Raw genomic sequence first — 17361 nt, forward strand, 5'->3', positions numbered from 1 at the left:
TGATTTTTGATGGCGATTTTCTCTTCCTGGTGTATGCTATTGACAGAGAGTTTACTTTACTTCGCTAGAAAGCTCATACAACTGTGTACATAATTCACTCAATAACATACCCTAGGAAGAGAATATTGTCCTCAAAAATCGCCTTGTAGCCGCAGCTTTATACATGTACTTATACGCTTAGACTCCATAAGTAAAATCATTACGATTATGTTTGATTTATTTGTACCATTTAACAAATGCAAATTATTTTTCTCTTCACTGACCTGTGCTCTTGTACCTCTTCGTTACTTTTCATCTCATCATGTGATTGTTTCAGAGGGATGAGTGGAATGAAATGGTTAGGAGAATACCAGCTTTCTGATTTGAAACATGTGCCACTTAATCTTGACCACATGATATAAACAGGAACTTGCTCCACATTACCAGGAACAAAAGGGGAGATTATGCCATGAAAGAAGTCTCTTATTGAGTTCGGTTGCACATTTGGGTAAACCAAGAAAACAGGTCGCCCCAGTACATTTGCAAGAGCAAATACGCTGAACAATCCGCTCCATACATTTCGCTCACAAGATGCTCCTGCCTCTGCTTGAATGGCCAGAGTTCGATTTCTAGAGTGTTCCCATGCTGACATCCCATACTTTGTTAAACACGAGGTAAATAGTGTGACTTCATCAAAGTTATTGTGTTCTTTTGATTTCACAAAATGGTCAAATTTATGATGGTTTGCATACAAATCACAATTCAAATACAGTTCAATGCTAGTTACCAAGCGAAGAAAATGACAAAGTGACTCATCGCCAACAAGAATGCGTGAATGCGTGATGCAGCATTAAAAAGGCAGTCTCCATTTCCACTTGTCTCGCAAGCAAAAAAGCTGGGATTTTTGTCTTCATTAGTTTCAACATAGATATCATCCGGGATTAATTTTTGTCCGACATCATCTTTTTCTGAATTTTCTTCACGAATAAGAGCTGCTTTCCCCTTTAACCAAATGATTTTCGAGTTATACTTATTGAGTAACGTATCACAAAATGGCTTAGCTTCATCTTTTGTAGTAGCATTCTTTAGAGTTTCCTGAAGCCTTTTGAGATCGCATGTTATATTTTCTATATTTTCATTCGTCGCTATGTTTATTTTCCAGCAACGCAGGCGCCACAAGCTATCTATGGCAATACTTCATCTTACACCGATGCCTGTTTCAGGAATTCGAATTTTGAACTAGGTTACAACTTCTTAACAGTCATATAATATATATATATATATATTTATACGCACTGAAAGCGCAATAACTTCATATAACTTTTCTGATAAATTGCTACAGGTATTTGTTAAAGTGCCTATATCACTTGTGGTATCTTTACGGATTTGAATAGAGCTTGAAAAATTAGTTTATAAGTTCTACAACCTTTTTTGATATAATTAAATAGTTTCGAAAATACGTTGGTTGGGGGGACTGGGACTCAGGAATGATTTGCAAACATGCCGTCTTTTATAATGTAAACATGAAGAGTTTCACTGGCGATATAGTTTGCGCTGTTCAAGAAAAAAACGCGGGAACGGTGCGTTATGTAGGTTGTAGCACCTGGGCGAGTTTTTCTCAAAATATTTTACGTTATTGGAAGATCGAAGTAAAATTACAATTGATTATATTATGTTTGACAAGAAATCGGTTCCTGAGTCCCAGGCCCCCGAGCACGACGGAAATTTGAGCGAATCGTCATGTTTAGATGTAAATATTTTCGAAACTATTTAACTATATCAAAAAGAGTTGTAGAACTTATAAACTAATTTTTCAAGCTCTATTCAAATCCGTAAAGATCCCACAAGTGATATAGGCACTTTAAATTATTATTAATTTGGGAAATCAATGAGAAGAGATGCTTAGAATAAATTTGAGATTGGATATTTAATACAAGTAAAATTCCATTGGTCACATGTCCAATCATAAGACGATTTGATCGGACAAAACGTCAAATTTGGTCGGACAATGTCCGATGACCGGCAGTAATTTGCAGCCCTGCTGCTGGCCATAATTACAGTTCACTGATGCTGGCTCAAAGGGTTGCTGACGTCACTGACTCACTCTCGTTTATGCCAATTGATAAAATATAACCCCTCCATTATAACCCCTCGCTCATATTTATGAAATATTTATGCAAAGACTTAAGTAGTTCTATTTTGAATTATCAATGTTTATTGTTCAGAGTTTTGTATTACAATGTTTTGATAGAATCATTTGTTGATGTGGACTTACTTACTACCGATGCCCAGAATTTATATTGCAGATGTTAGGCATGCAACTGTAGCTCAGTTTTAAGATATTCCTTTTGAATATTTTTCATACAGTGGTTTATGGGAAAGCAATCAATTGCTTGGAAGAATTTGAGACTGATACTTGTTGTCACATTTGTGTTGTAAGGTGGGTTAAACAATATGATGTTATTGTGTGTCTTTTATTTTGGGGGTTATAGTTCAAATTATAGTTGTAGCCACTCTTATGTTTGCCCTACTGCCGTCGGCTAGTTCGATTAGGTGGTTAGTGGGGTTGAACTTATCATCAAAACTAACAACCTTTGACTTATCATTAATTATGTAACTTGTTGCCCCAGTCCCAGTATCTATTAATAAATTTGTATCGAACTTACCTCCTGAACTTTTATCTCTATTTACATGATCTTTTACTGTAAATGCAAATGTTTTTACATACTCTTGTGCCTCTACTGCCGTCTTCGCACTGTCTTTCATTTTTCACAATCCTTTTTGTTGTGGGTCTTGGTCTTGCATCTTTTACACCATTTTTCACTTCTCATCCAAAAATCAAAGCTCTTGTGTCCTTTCTTGTTGCATTTAAGGCACTTCCCTTAGAATTTTTGCCCGCTATGCATTTGGTTCACGTACATAACTTGTCCTTCGCGTTTTCTCTTCTGTTGGTTTTCTAGCTCTCTTCGTAATTTTGCAATGCAGTCTTAAATTCCGCGAAAGTCATTTGTTTTTCCCGCTGTATTACGACTGTGGCAAATGCTTTGTAGCTTGCAGGCAAACCTTGAGTGCCATCACCACCAACAGCCCTTCGCTCATAACTTCATCAGCGGAGAAGCAAACTCCCAAAAAGCGGGCTTGTTAGCAGGTAGAAGTGAACCGTTGCTGGCAAATGCGAAATGCCAAAAATTGCTCCGTAACCGCTTGTCAGCTTGTGAAGCGAAAAAACGATTTCCAAATGATGTAAAAGGATGAAATAAAAGCATTTATGAATATTAATATAGGAATTCTTACAGTCAAAAAATATTATTTTCGGCAAAATCTGACTGTATTATTTGATACAGTTGATATAGTCTAGATCCGCCCCTGAAAGTAGTTCTATTTTGAATTATCAATGTTTATTGTTCAGAGTTTTGTATTGCAATGTTTTGATAAAATCATTTGTTGATGTGGACTTACTTACTACCGATGCCCAGAATTTATATTGCAGATGTTAGGCATGCAACTGTAGCTCAGTTTTAAGATATTCCTTTTGAATATTTTTCATACAGTGGTTTATGGGAAAGCAATCAATTGCTTGGAAGAATTTGAGACTTATACTTGTTGTCACATTTGTGTTGTAAGGTGGGTTAAACCATAGACTATCGAAGGGAATGGACTGGAAACGCTAATATAAAGCGCTGTGTCTGACAAATACACGCGTGATATGGGCTAGCACGAATCGTTTTTTGCGTTACCATAGAAATTAAGCGCAGGAAGAAACAAGAAAATTTTTCACAGCAAGACTGCAAGTTCGACTTTACGGCGATTTTTTCCAAATATAACGGCTAGGATATATTTTTCTCCTGTTAAATTAAAAGACAAACAGTTGAGAAGGTAAGAACTTTTAGAAAAGGTTGACTTTTGGGGGAAATAGCTCCCAAAACGGTATGCGCTTCCGTGTGTTTAGCATAAAATGGCGCACCGGAAGTTAAAGGTCAATGTGAAGGTTAAAGGACCCTGTAACTCTTTAGAAATTCTGTTTTTAATAATATGTTACACATTATTTTATCCCTACACAATGTGTCAACGGAACGCATACATAACCTGTTCCCGTTTTCGCTATCATTTTTAAATAAAAGTTGATCAATTTCAGTTGTGATTTTCACAAGAAACGCACATCGTCTATGTCATTGTTGAAGTACATGATTCAAAGTAATACTATAAACCACGCTTAATTTCCCAAAATTCACTTATATTTACTAATTCAGACTCTCTTGATGCACACTTATAAAACTAGGGTCAAATATGTAAATCAATTCTGTTGTATTGCAAGAAAAAAGATGGGCCAAGTTGGATAGTATTAAATTCGCACGAAGCAAAAAAAGCATTGTTATTGTTCAAGAAAGCGGCACAAAAGGAACCCTGCAGCTTGAGAACAAGAAACATTTTTTCTCTAAAGTTTAAATAGACAAATTCCTCACTGATAGGGCTATGAAACGGTCATCGTTTAATTGCCGTACTGTTCTTCGTTTAAAAAAGATGTACTATGTTTTGCATTTATCAAAAACTAGAATACAAGCCCGAAGTCAGGTTGCAACTTTTGCAAGACTGTGAGCTTGCATTAACGATCTTCCGAAATATCGAGCCGTAAAGTTCGTCATAAAAAATATACTGTTTTCCAACATTTATTTGTATGAATATGCTACAATTCTTTAAGTCATATTTTATAGCTTTGATATTTTATCATTGGCAATTAATTAAGGGAAATTGATGTTTATATTTCTTATAAGACAACCAAAATTACTACAAGTATATAAATTACTTATTAAAAACAAACATCTTTATCTGTTTTTATTACCCTACACCTACATGTATCTCGAAAGATTAACCATATGTATAAACTTATTTTGATTCAGGATCGAGTTGCAGTTCTTATATAATGTGAGTTATGTATTTTAATTAATAAATAATTAAAATTATAATATAATTTTTTTTTGAGATGCCATACAAAAGAGGTTTTTCTGTAAAAAAGAGATTTAAGAAGGAAAGGTTGAATAGGACTAAGAAATTACAAATGCTTACAGAGCAAGAAAACAATATTGAAGATATCATGCAGGTAAACCGTAATAGTCTTAATTAATACACAAACTGATGTAATTATGTAGCTAAAAAGCTAATGGCAATGCATTTTCTTTTCTATTTCAGGATAAATTGGGCAATGAAATAGCTACCACAGCAACAAACCACATTACCACCTGTGCTACATCAACATGTATGCCTGAAACTATCGAGGACAATTATAGATGTCAACCTATAGCTGAAGCAATCAATTATACCCCTACAACATCTTTAAAGGGAATAGCAAATACTATAAAAGTTATAGGCCTACCTCCTGGATGGACTTTAGTAAACAGTGACAGCAAATTGTTAAAAGTAGTCCTCATTAAGCAAAGGAAGCGAAATCCCATGAAAGATCCCATGATTATTAAGTCATTGGCAGTCTATGAAGACTATACTTGGAGTATAAGAGTGCATAACAAAACTGTCCAACAGTTTGATTGCAGTGGATTGGAAAATCTTGTTAAGCATAAAGCTATTAAGTCTAGTGGAGCATTCTTTGAAGTTGTGTCAACCATTCATGATGCTAAGATATGCTGTGGAAATCCTGATCTCGACCTCCTAAGTGAAACACACCCAATGCTTGATTTGGAAAGAATGCGTTCAAATATTGATGCACAGTTTGAAGTTGAATGTAATGGAAAGCATTTTGAGAGCACAATTCGAGGAGAAAAATGTCACATGTTGATTGCAGGAAGATATGACAGATGCACTGAATGCTCAAAATATAGAGCATATCTACGAACAGTCAAATACAGACAACAAAAAATGGCCATATATGATAAAAACTACTATACAGGCTCAAACAGTTCTGTCAATTACAGATATTTGTCTTCAGAAGGAAAAACAGAATGGCTGAGGTCAATGCAAAAGGAACTCAGATCAAAAAATCAGTTGGTAAATAAATTGAGGTCCAGACTTGCCCATCTTATTGATACAGAAGGCCATGTTTTAGATCCCCAAATTAATGATGACCTTTCTAGCATCTTATCAAATAAAGAAAACTTTGCAAATGAGTTACCTGAAGGATCATTTAGAAGGTTATTGTGGGAACAACAGATGCAGGCTTTGTCCTGCAATGACTCAAGGCAAATGAGATGGCATCCTGTTATGATCAAGTGGTGCCTGAACATTAAGTTAAGATCATCCTCAGCGTACAAAGCACTAAGAGACTCTGGATTCATAAAGCTGCCAAGTGAAAGAACATTAAGAGATTATACTCATTGGACGAAAGTAACATCTGGATTTCAGCCTTCCTCATTTGAACGTTTGCTTGTGGATATGAGTAGTAGTGAGCTGGAAGAATGGCAGAAATTTGTGGTCTTGCTTCATGATGAAGTAAAAATAAAGAGCGATCTTGTGTACTGCAAGCATACTGGAGAACTTATAGGATTTGCCAACCTGGGTAATATCAACAACACATTGCTAGATTTTGAAAAGCAGTGCCAAGAAGATGCCAACCCAATGCCAGACCTTGCAACTTACATGCTTGTGTTTATGGTCCGAGGAATTACCATTAGGCTGGAGTACCCCCTAGCACATTTTCCTTGTAACAGCAGCATAACAGCAGATTTCATTTTCCCTCTTGTCTGGGATGCGGTGAGGCACCTTGAAACTATTGGGGTTAAAGTTGTTGCAAGTACTTCTGATGGAGCTTCCACAAATAGGAGATTTGTTAAGATTCACAAGCCACCCAAAAGTGCAAAAGGGCTTACCATTTACAAAACAAAGAATATCTTCAGTGAAGATGGAAGGGATCTGTTCTTTATAGCAGATGTTCCTCATCTACTCAAAACAGTTAGGAATAATTGGGAAAACAGCGGATGGAACAAAAAGACAAGACAACTATGGGTAATTATACCACAATGAAATGAATGAATTGACTGAAAAAAACTGCAACTTTTTCTGAGCTAATTTTATGATCCATCAAGACTCGGTTTGTATATCTATCACTTATCTGTACCAAATCGGCCTGTATATATGTTTTAGAATTCAGGATACAGCATCTCGTGGATACATTTGGTTAACCTTTACAAGGATGATCTGCGGCGCAGTGGTCTCAAATTAGTTCCTAAGCTGAAATACGATCACATTTACCTGACATCATATTCGAGGATGAAAGTCCATTTGGCCACTCAGGTAATTAGATACCAAAGCGTCATAGCATCAATTTAGTAGGTCTAAGATAGGAATCCTATTCATGCAGTTTGTACAGACAAAAACGCTATTTTCTTCCATTTTGCCCGACTCCGGGGCAACAATACTTGATGTTGATAGTAATGAAAAACCAACAGGCTAATTACCGTTCTAGGGGGATTCCCCTTCACTATCCATACACTATGGAAGGATATGCACTATCTAAGAGAATATATGTTTAATCATAGACTATCAAAGGGAAGTCTATGGTTTAATCATAGTTTATGGTTTAATTTAATAATAATTACGCCCAAGCTGGTGACTGAGAAAAATGTTTAATTACTAGGCTTATACCATAGACTATCGAAGGGATGGTCTATACTATGATATTTCTGAAGTTTCAATTTTAATATCCAAATGCATTTTCTTTGTTTTTCAGGTAATTAGTACGACGGTAGCAAATGCACTGGATTCATTTTATGGACAGGAAGTTCAAGGAACCGTAAAATTCATCAGAATGTTTGATAAATTTTTCGATTGTTTGAATAGTCGGTCACTAACAGAGGCTGACAGGAACAGGAAACCGAATATGGCACCATATAAATCTCCAAATGACCAGCGTTTAAAGGTGGGGTAATTGTTAGACCTCACCAATGATATTTCGGTATAATCAATACATGTATAGCCTGGAGCAAAATGTAGAAAATATTTATTTGCTTTACATAGTGGCTGAGGGATGATTTTCTAAAATACCTGGAAAGGTGGGCAACATCAGTAGATTCACACTTCCAGGGACTGAAATCGAAAGAAAAGGCGAAAATGAGATTGAGCAATCAAACAAATAAAGGGATACATATGACAGGTATTAGAAGAAAACATAATGATTTACTGTATTGTTCAATCAAGGTTACTTATATGCCCTTTCATTTCATGTTGCAAATATTTACACTCTTATAAATTCTCTTTCCTTCAGTTTATTCATTTGTTGAATTGACACAGTACTTGCTTGCACAAACTGGTGTGCATACATTTTAAGTGGAACGCTTCAACCAAGATCCGTTAGAATCACATTTTGGCAAGCATCGACAAATGAGGGAGGAAATGACAATTACAGTTGCTCAATTCAACTACAATGGAACAATCTTCGTCTTCTAGGTTCTCAGGGCTGGCCCCAGTCAATGGCAACTGTAAAAGGTCATGCACTGAAAACAAAATTGATGACACACCACTTCCAAAGAGGCCAAGAAAACCAAAAAAACTTTTTTTCTAACAGTTATGAAAAGTTATGAATCCATATTTACATAATTTCTGCATTTTTCAGATTTTTTCTTAGGGATTTTTTCTTTGATGCTTCAATAGTTTGGTGATGTTTGAAATGTTCAATCCAATGTGCTGCAAATGCATGACCTCGAATATCAACCCACAGTTGTATGCACATTTGCATGACCTGGTTTGATTCTGTTACATTTTGTCCTGTTGCTTCTCTTCAATGCTGCTTTACCACCTCGTCCTTAAGTACAGCATTTAAAACTGGGGATTTTATATCCGTTGAATCAGCCGTAGTTTTTATATGGTTTTTTTGAAAATATTTGCGGCAATGACATTCTACTGATCTAAAGAACAAGAAAGCTTCATTTGTCAGTTGAAATAAACCACCTCTATTTTGCTTGTCAATCCAGCATTTTGTGTAGTCTAAAAATGTTTGTGGATTTTCCACTCCCTTCATCACACCAAGAGCATTAAGACACTGGGTTTGAGCATCACTGTCCACGCACTGCTTCTTTTTGCACCTTTTCTTTAATGCAAAAGGAACAAAACCTGCAGCATATCTCAGGATGTTCTCCTCGACATTTGTTATTTTCTCTGGACTTTCAGGATTTTCAGAGCTAAACTGTGCACAAGACTTCAGAACAATTATTTTTTCAAACAGCTTTCGTACTAAGGTCTGAATAAAAATTGTCAATGGGGGATGATCATTCAAGGCTGGACGCAAGTAAGACTTCAACCCCTCAACAAAAGAAGAGTTTAAGCACATGTTGTGAAAAGCTTGCCACATTTTCTCACGCTGGTCAGCCAGAATCTTTTTTGAATCACCAGCAGAAACAGCATTCCAAATCATAGACAATGAAGCATGCAACCTTTCAACATTGCATTGATCTTTATTTTTCAAAAAACACTCAGCAGTACCAATCAGTCGTGGTCCATTTAGTGATCCTTTTATCTTGTTGAAGGGATCGTTAATAATATCACTCATAGTTTCCTCCACTAACTTTTCACCACCAGCACAGAGCTTAGAAAAGGAATACTTTGTATATTTGCCATGACTTTCTATAATATGTAACCACATCATGTCAAGGATTTAGAATAGACTCTTTTATAAAGGATTTCAATATTTTTGTTTGGAAATGGAATGATTGCAATTCTTCCCATAATTTTGTAAAACAGAAACAGTATAGAAACAGATTTACTTCACTTCATTAAAAAATCACAAATTTATTATTTAAACAATTATACAAATTGTTTTAAAGGCTCTTTTATGCCAAACTATTCAGATAGACACACTTCTTAAATGTAAATGTAATCTTGTAGCATGTGATGTCATATAGCTTGTTTAGGTTATGAACTCTAATTTTTAATGCTTGTAGTTGTAAATATATTAATAACTTATAAAATATACATATTTTTACCATTCATATTGATGTATTATACATGTAATTCAGTCTTAATGACTGCGAGATGTATATTTATTAAAGGATTTGATTGATTAAACGATTTGATTGATTGATTGATTGATTGATAAACGTATCAAATAAAGCAAGTACATCAGTTTATATTTCACAGCTGGACGTTTAATAAAAATACTAATTATTAGTATTCAGTTCCCAAATTTTTACCATGCGTTTCTTCAACATTATCATTTATTTCTGGACATTCTTCACTCAGAATGAATGCCTCGTCTTCGTTAATTTCCTCGCTACTTTCTTCTTCGCTTTCAATAGCTTCTTCTTTATGAGTATATTCAAAAATTGTATCCCAGTTAACAGTTTCGCTGTTTAAGCTTTCCGCCATCTTGGATATAATTTCGCGCGCAAATCCCACAGGCGTATCACGCATCGTATCAGCGCTTTATATTAGCGTTTCCAGTCCATTCCCTTCGATAGTCTATGGTTAAACAATATGATGTTCTTGTTTCGAGTGTGTCTTTTATTTTGGGGGTTATAGTTCAAATTATAGTTGTAGCCACTCTTATGTTTGCCCTACTGCCGTCGGCTAGTTCGATTAGGTGGTTAGTGGGGTTGAACTTATCATCAAAACTAACAACCTTTGACTTATCATTAATTATGTAACTTGTTGCCCCAGTCCCAGTATCTATTAATAAATTTGTATCGAACTTACCTCCTGAACTTTTATCTCTATTTACATGATCTTTTACTGTAAATGCAAATGTTTTTACATACTCTTGTGCCTCTGCTGCCGTCTTCGCACTGTCTTTCATTTTTCACAATCCTTTTTGTTGTGGGTCTTGGTCTTGCATCTTTTACACCATTTTTCACTTCTCATCCAACAATCAAAGCTCTTGTGTCCTTTCTTGTTGCATTTAAGGCACTTCCCTTAGAATTTTTGCCCGCTATGCATATGCATTTGGTTCACGTACATAACTTGTCCTTCGCGTTTGCTCTTCTGTTGGTTTTCTAGCTCTCTTCGTAATTTTGCAATGCAGTCTTAAATTCCGCGAAAGTCATTTGTTTCTCCCGCTGTATTACGACTGTGGCAAATGCTTTGTAGCTTGCAGGCAAACCTTGAGTGCCATCACCACCAACAGCCCTTCGCTCATAACTTCATCAGCGGCCTTGATTGATGTTGCAGCCATTTCTGTGCGTATAACGTAGTCTGTACTTGTTTCATTTTTTTGCCATCCTCAAGGAAGTCAGTTCCGTATATAAGGCAATGATTCTCAGTTTGCTTTTTCCCTGGTAATGTGATAAAAAGCTTGTTCGCTACATAATGTTCAAAGATTGCTTTGAAGCATTGGTTGGGGACATTAGTCACCTCGATGACGACAAACTTTGTGAGAAATTGTTGTCATTACAAAATTTCGAAATCACATTCAGCAATGACAACGTTGTAAGTAAATGTACACTTTTATGCTGAGCTGTTATATACACAGTCCATATTATGAACTATCTTATAAACTTCATATAGGCCATATTCTGTGACCAGTTATCTTTCAGTTCCACTGCCATCATTCGCTAAATACACTTTCTTTACATAAATCTATAGATTTTGACACGCTAAATACGATTATCATCAATGTTGTCACTTACCCAGACCCGCAGTTTTTGAGTAAAATGCCACCGAAGTTCCACTATTTTCATTGTTTTTTCCGCTATGTTTTCGTGTGTACTTCGTGTAATATACAATGAAATGTACTCGTTCCAGGACCAAATTATGCTATTTTTGCACGGACGATTGAATAATTTGGCGTTAGCTAAGTAAAAACGCGCGCGTTTGCTTTAGTTTTTTAAAAAAATATGGTCATACCTTGTATGAAAGACGTCTGTGACTAAAGTATCATATAAAGTTCCTTGTCTTTGGTGAAATATTACCAATTTATATATCCACTTCATTGTTTGTTTCATGGTGCTGCGCACCAAAAATCAACAGCATAGGGTTTTGGTGTAGGGTTAGGGAACGACCCTACATCTCTGCTAGGAATATGCGCAGACGAAATGCACTCTACTTCTGTCACCCACTTTGAGAGAATGCCGAGACAGAGGGCTGGGGCTAAAGCCTTTAGCCCCTCTCGCTTTTAGTCAGAAAACGGTCCCAGGGCTTTGCTTTCCACAAAATCATATTGTACTGAAATCAATTTAGGAAACAATAGTTCACTAAAATCTGAAATCATCTATGTCATCAAGGTCTCCATCGTTCGAAATTCCCTTGAGTTCACAGTCACTATCTTCTTCATCCTCACCAGCGTCACCATTCCGACAGTCAATGCAGGAACACAAGTCGGTGCACTTCAGTCCAGCCTTCAGGCACGAGCATCGCCTAGATTCGCACCCCGTTTTGCACTTGCAATTAGTGCATTCCAGCAAATAATCTGGGGCTGCGGGACGCGTCATCCATTGGATTTCTATCTCCCCTTCAGAAAGCTTCCAGCCATTTCCAATTGGAGAAAGAATGGCCATATGTGCCAGAAGACAACGAGACCATATCCCTGCTCGCTCGATATGCTTCAAAAGTGCGTCCCGCGTTGGTGGTGAAACTTCATCAGAGCATTTTCCAGCTGTAAAAAATGCGTACCTGCATTCGTCAACATTTTTGATCTCAAGTCGCCGTATAAAAGACAAGTAAACTTGTTAAGCGCACGGACCAGGTCACTCGAAGGGGGAAAACAGCTGCCCAGCAAGGAAAATTCCTTGATAAAATGTGGATAACTCATAAGCGTTTTCCATGCTGTAGCTTTTCCTTTTCCGTAAAAAGAGCTGGTGGAATCACATCCTAGAAAATAGCGAGGAGCAAATATACACTTGGGGTTTCATGTACTACTGAGAACAGTAGAAATGAGGAATGAAATTTATGTTTACAATCGTAATGATGTTTACCTGAATATGCATGGAAACCAGGCAAGCATTGGCACAATTTTTCACCAAGAGCATCGAAAACAGCGTTAATACGTATGGTGTGGTATCTTGTTCCTGTTCCAGTCGTTAGAAACAGGTCTTTTGGTCCCAGCTTTTGCTGTATTGCAATGCAAATGACGAAGACATCGGTGTCAGGACTCCTAATGGTCACAGAATCACACGTGTTCGACGCATGTTTGGCATGCAACAACAAGCGTGTGTCAGCTTCTGCGAGATCGCTTTCGAGCTCAACATATTCGTTACATTGAACAACATCGTCGGCAGATGTACCCGAAGAAAATACGTGGCATTTTTCTTTCGATGTGACGTACATCTCTAAAATACCATGCAGTTGTGCTGTTTTAAATGTCCTCTAATGCTCACTTAGGAACACCATCAACGATTCTTTGTTCTCTCCACAGCTAAGAAATTTTTTCCACTGCTTTGGAACTGGCTGGTCTTCACCAAATACATGAATTCGGTGTACGCCTTGAACTCGGTGTACGCCTTGAATTCGGTGTACGGTGTACAAGTGCACCGACTTGTGTTCCTGCATTGACTGTCGGAATGGTGACGCTGGCGAGGATGAAGAAGATAGTGACTGTGAACTCGAGGGAATTTCGAACGATGGAGACCTTGATGACATAGATGATTTCTGATTTTAGTGAACTGTTGTTTCCTAAATTGATTTCAGTACAATATGATTTTGTGCAAAGCAAAGCCCCGGGATCGTTTTCTGACTAAAAGCGGGAGGGGCTTTAGCCCCAGCCCTCTGTCTAGGCATTCTCTCAAAGTGGGTGACAGAAGTAGAGTGCATTTCGTCTGTGCATAATCCTAGCAGAGATGTAGGGTCGTTCCCTAACCCTACACCAAAACCCTATGGTGTTGTTTTTTTGTGCGCAACACCATGAAACAAACAATGAATTGGATATATAAATTGGTAATATTTCACCAAAGACAAGAAACTTTATATGATACTTTAGTCACAGACGTCTTTCATACAAAGTATGACCACATTTTTTTGAAAAACTAAAGCAAACGCGCGCGTTTTTACTTAGCTAACGCCAAATTATTCAATCGTCCGTGCAAAAATAGCATAATTTGGTCCTGGAGAGAGTACATTTCATTGTATATTACACCAAGTACACACGAAAACATGGCGGAATAAACAATGAAAATAGTGGAACTTCGGTGGCATTTTACTCAAAAACTGCGGGTCTGGGTAAGTGACAACATTGATAATCGTATTTAGCGTGTCAAAATCTATAGATTTATGTAAAGAAAGTGTATTTAGCGAATGATGGCAGCGGAAATCGTTCTCTAAGTGACTTTTGACGCCACAGAATACGGCCTAATATTCTTTTTATAAACTTCATATTCTTCATAATCGTAATAAAGCAACAAACTGTTATACAAACAATTGACATTGGGGTAAAAATTTACGGTAACATGCATGCATATAAATTTATATTCTAAAAAGTCCTTTATTGTAACGGGGGGAAATATTTCTAAAAATAAATACATAAACTGATTTAGTTTGGATGTTTGATTTGTTTTCAAAAGTTATCCATGCTTTATATCTGATGTATGATTGATTAGAATTTATTAATTATTTCAGTTACTTTGCAAATGGTGGTATTTAATCAATCAGTACTATGCTATATGTGGGACAATTTCTTGTATTTACTATAAGTTTGAATTGTTATCGCAATTGTCCTGGCGAAATTTTATTATACAATGCAGAATATTGTCAACATAGATATGGACATAAATATATACACAATCTTGCCTAGCCAGCACAACAACACAGCCCAACTGCCTCAGTGTTTACAATATTTAATATCCAAAAGTGCACCGCCAAAACTGCTTTGACACTCATGAAAGTTCGAAAACATTTCATTTTTACAATTAAATTTATAATAAAAATACACATGATAAACATATCACACAAAAATAGAACTTAGCTCTACAAAATATCACCGCGGTGCAAAACCGAAATTCTGATTACGAAACCAATTTGAGTCTGCATGACGCCTCCAGCAAACGTTCAAGCAGTGTCAAATGTTTCAGTAGACAAAATCTATAGTTTTATAAACTTTTTAAAATCTTGTTTTGCCGTGCACTTAAATGAGGGGCTGCATGTTTTACTAAATGATGCAAACTCGAGATTTACGTCCTGTTTACACAGTCAACTGTACCGTTTTCATATTGTTCAGTAGGATTAACCTTTTGTTTTCTTTTCCTCAGAGAATTGAAAACAATATGAAAACGCTATGAAAACAGTACAGTGTAAACGGGGCCTTAGGCGACAATGTGTATTTATATACTGTATATATTTGGGAGGTTTCTGTATCAAAACAGTTTCAGTAGACAAACAATATTTAAAAACTTGTTTTGGCTGTGCGGTTCCAATCGAAGCTTGCAAATGGTTGTCATGACTGTAATAAAATAAAAAGTACTTCCACCCACTTGTGTCATAGCACTGAAAGTTGTCATAAATCACTACAAGCATAAATCGTATGCGCCCCCCGGAAAGTTTACACTATGATGCCTGACTCATATGAATTTTCGCCACTCATCACAATAGTGCAAAAAACTTTGCACTAAAAATGAATTCCAAACTAACTGAATATAATTTTTATGCCCCAAATATGAATAAAAATAGACAGTATGGTCAGCAAGAGTTTTAAAATGTTTTATTTCAAATGTGTGATGTTGTAGGAAAAAGAAAAACTAAAATAAAATTCATCATCTACGATGTTAATAATAGACTTTGGATATGATACATTCACAACCTCCATTCGCACATCTTTATTTACACCATCAATTTCCCCTTTATTACCTCGTTATTTAAGTCGGTAATTTCATATGTTATGGGATCAGTGACAAAAACTTTACTAATTTTAAAAATTTCCCCTCTCCATCTTTGCAAACTGGATTTTTCAAACACTGAATTTTTCTCACATGCAATTCTAACTTTTTGTCCTTTTTTTAAAAAAGAATGAATAATGAAGGGATTTTTAAAAACCTTTAATAATCTTTTTTCAATCGGTATTTTTTTCTATCAAAATATATATCATATATATATCATAAGAAGAATGATTAAAAAGTGCTTTATGGCGATAATCATTGTACCTTTGAACAACCACATGAATATATTTTGAACTAAAATTATGATTAATTATGAATAATTAAAATAATTAGTGACAGAAATAACACATCTAACCATTGTCTTTAATTTCATGCTTTAATGCAATGCTTTAATTTCATGATTAAAAGTATGAAATAATTCGAAATTATACTTTTTACTTCATTCCTTTGTAATTTTTTGAAACTCAGTTCCCTCATCGCCTCAGGAATTTCTCCGCTATGATGTAAAATTTTTTCAAATTTTTTCCCAACATTGTTACTACTATTATTCTTCAACTATTTCAAAAAAACGTATCAAGAATAAACATCAAAACAAACTAACCAATATTTATAACCATAATTATATCTCGCTAAATAATTTATTTCAGCGAAATCTATTGACCATTGTTTATCTCTAGCAATAATATATATTTTTAATCGTTTATACAACTTTTGCGTTCTTTCGTGCAATCTATATTTTTGTAGTCATCACTACTTAATGTCTCCCCTTTCAACAATCGAGATGCTTTCTTTATTAAATCAATGTAAAAACTTTTACTTCCTCTTTTTTTCGCTGGCATTACTTCTTACAATCTAAAATACAATCATACCGAATTGAAAATCGCATCAATACAATCTCCTAACATTTGTTCATGTCAAACAAAAAAACTGTTTAAATAATCAACACCAGCATACATGATAGATTTTTGCAGATCATCTGAGCTGCACCCACAAGCAATAGACAAAGAATCTGAATATTTTATAACTTCATCAACAACATCTTTTTCCCCATGCAATTTCATTCCGGCTAAAATAACACTGTTAATAAAGTTATAATCTTTCTCAACCTCGCTAACACAATCATCATCTTGTTCATTTTTCTCCTCCTTGTTAAGAGCTGCAACTTTATGCTTTCGTTTTCGTGGCTCTGTTTCCTTTGCTTCTTTATGCTGAATGTAGTTTGATAAAGCTTTCACAATCACCCCTTTTGTGTTGATAATCCGAAATAAAATTTCTCAAATGCATCTTTCCATTCAACCGATGGTGGTGGTGGCGGTGGTGTTGTAACAACCATTTTCTGACCATCATCTTCCCTAGTTTCATTATCGACATCAATAACATGGTCTTTCATGATGGAATCAGCAGCATATTGAGTAGTGAAGTAGTACCCAAAGCTGTCATTTTGAACAATAAGTCGTTTCTTTTTTCCATGATCAACAAACTCCTCCATCAATTTATCAGCAACAGATCCATTTTTTAAAGATAGATCAGTTGATCTGTGTTGCAACCACTTTTGTATTTCTTTTAATTGCGAAAGTGAAACAGCAACACATGCATGAGGATACAGTCGAAACTGTTTACAATCAGTGTTGCAACTATAAGGAAAAAC

At 35.8% G+C, this 17361-nt stretch overlaps 1 long non-coding RNA gene across 1 annotated transcript; it reads left to right on the forward strand.

Annotated features, from left to right (window-relative positions):
• The first annotated feature begins 7164 nt into the window (after positions 1–7164).
• On the forward strand, positions 7165–8040 carry LOC114536347. The gene is made up of 3 exons (XR_003688422.1): positions 7165–7218; positions 7655–7843; positions 7942–8040. It is a non-coding gene; the product is annotated as an uncharacterized LOC114536347 (long non-coding RNA).
• The last annotated feature ends 9321 nt before the right edge of the window (positions 8041–17361 follow it).

The sequence above is a fragment of the Dendronephthya gigantea genome, unplaced genomic scaffold, assembly GCF_004324835.1.
Source record: "Dendronephthya gigantea isolate DGI-Jeju-01 unplaced genomic scaffold, DenGig_1.0 000134F, whole genome shotgun sequence".
NCBI lineage: Eukaryota > Metazoa > Cnidaria > Anthozoa > Malacalcyonacea > Nephtheidae > Dendronephthya > Dendronephthya gigantea.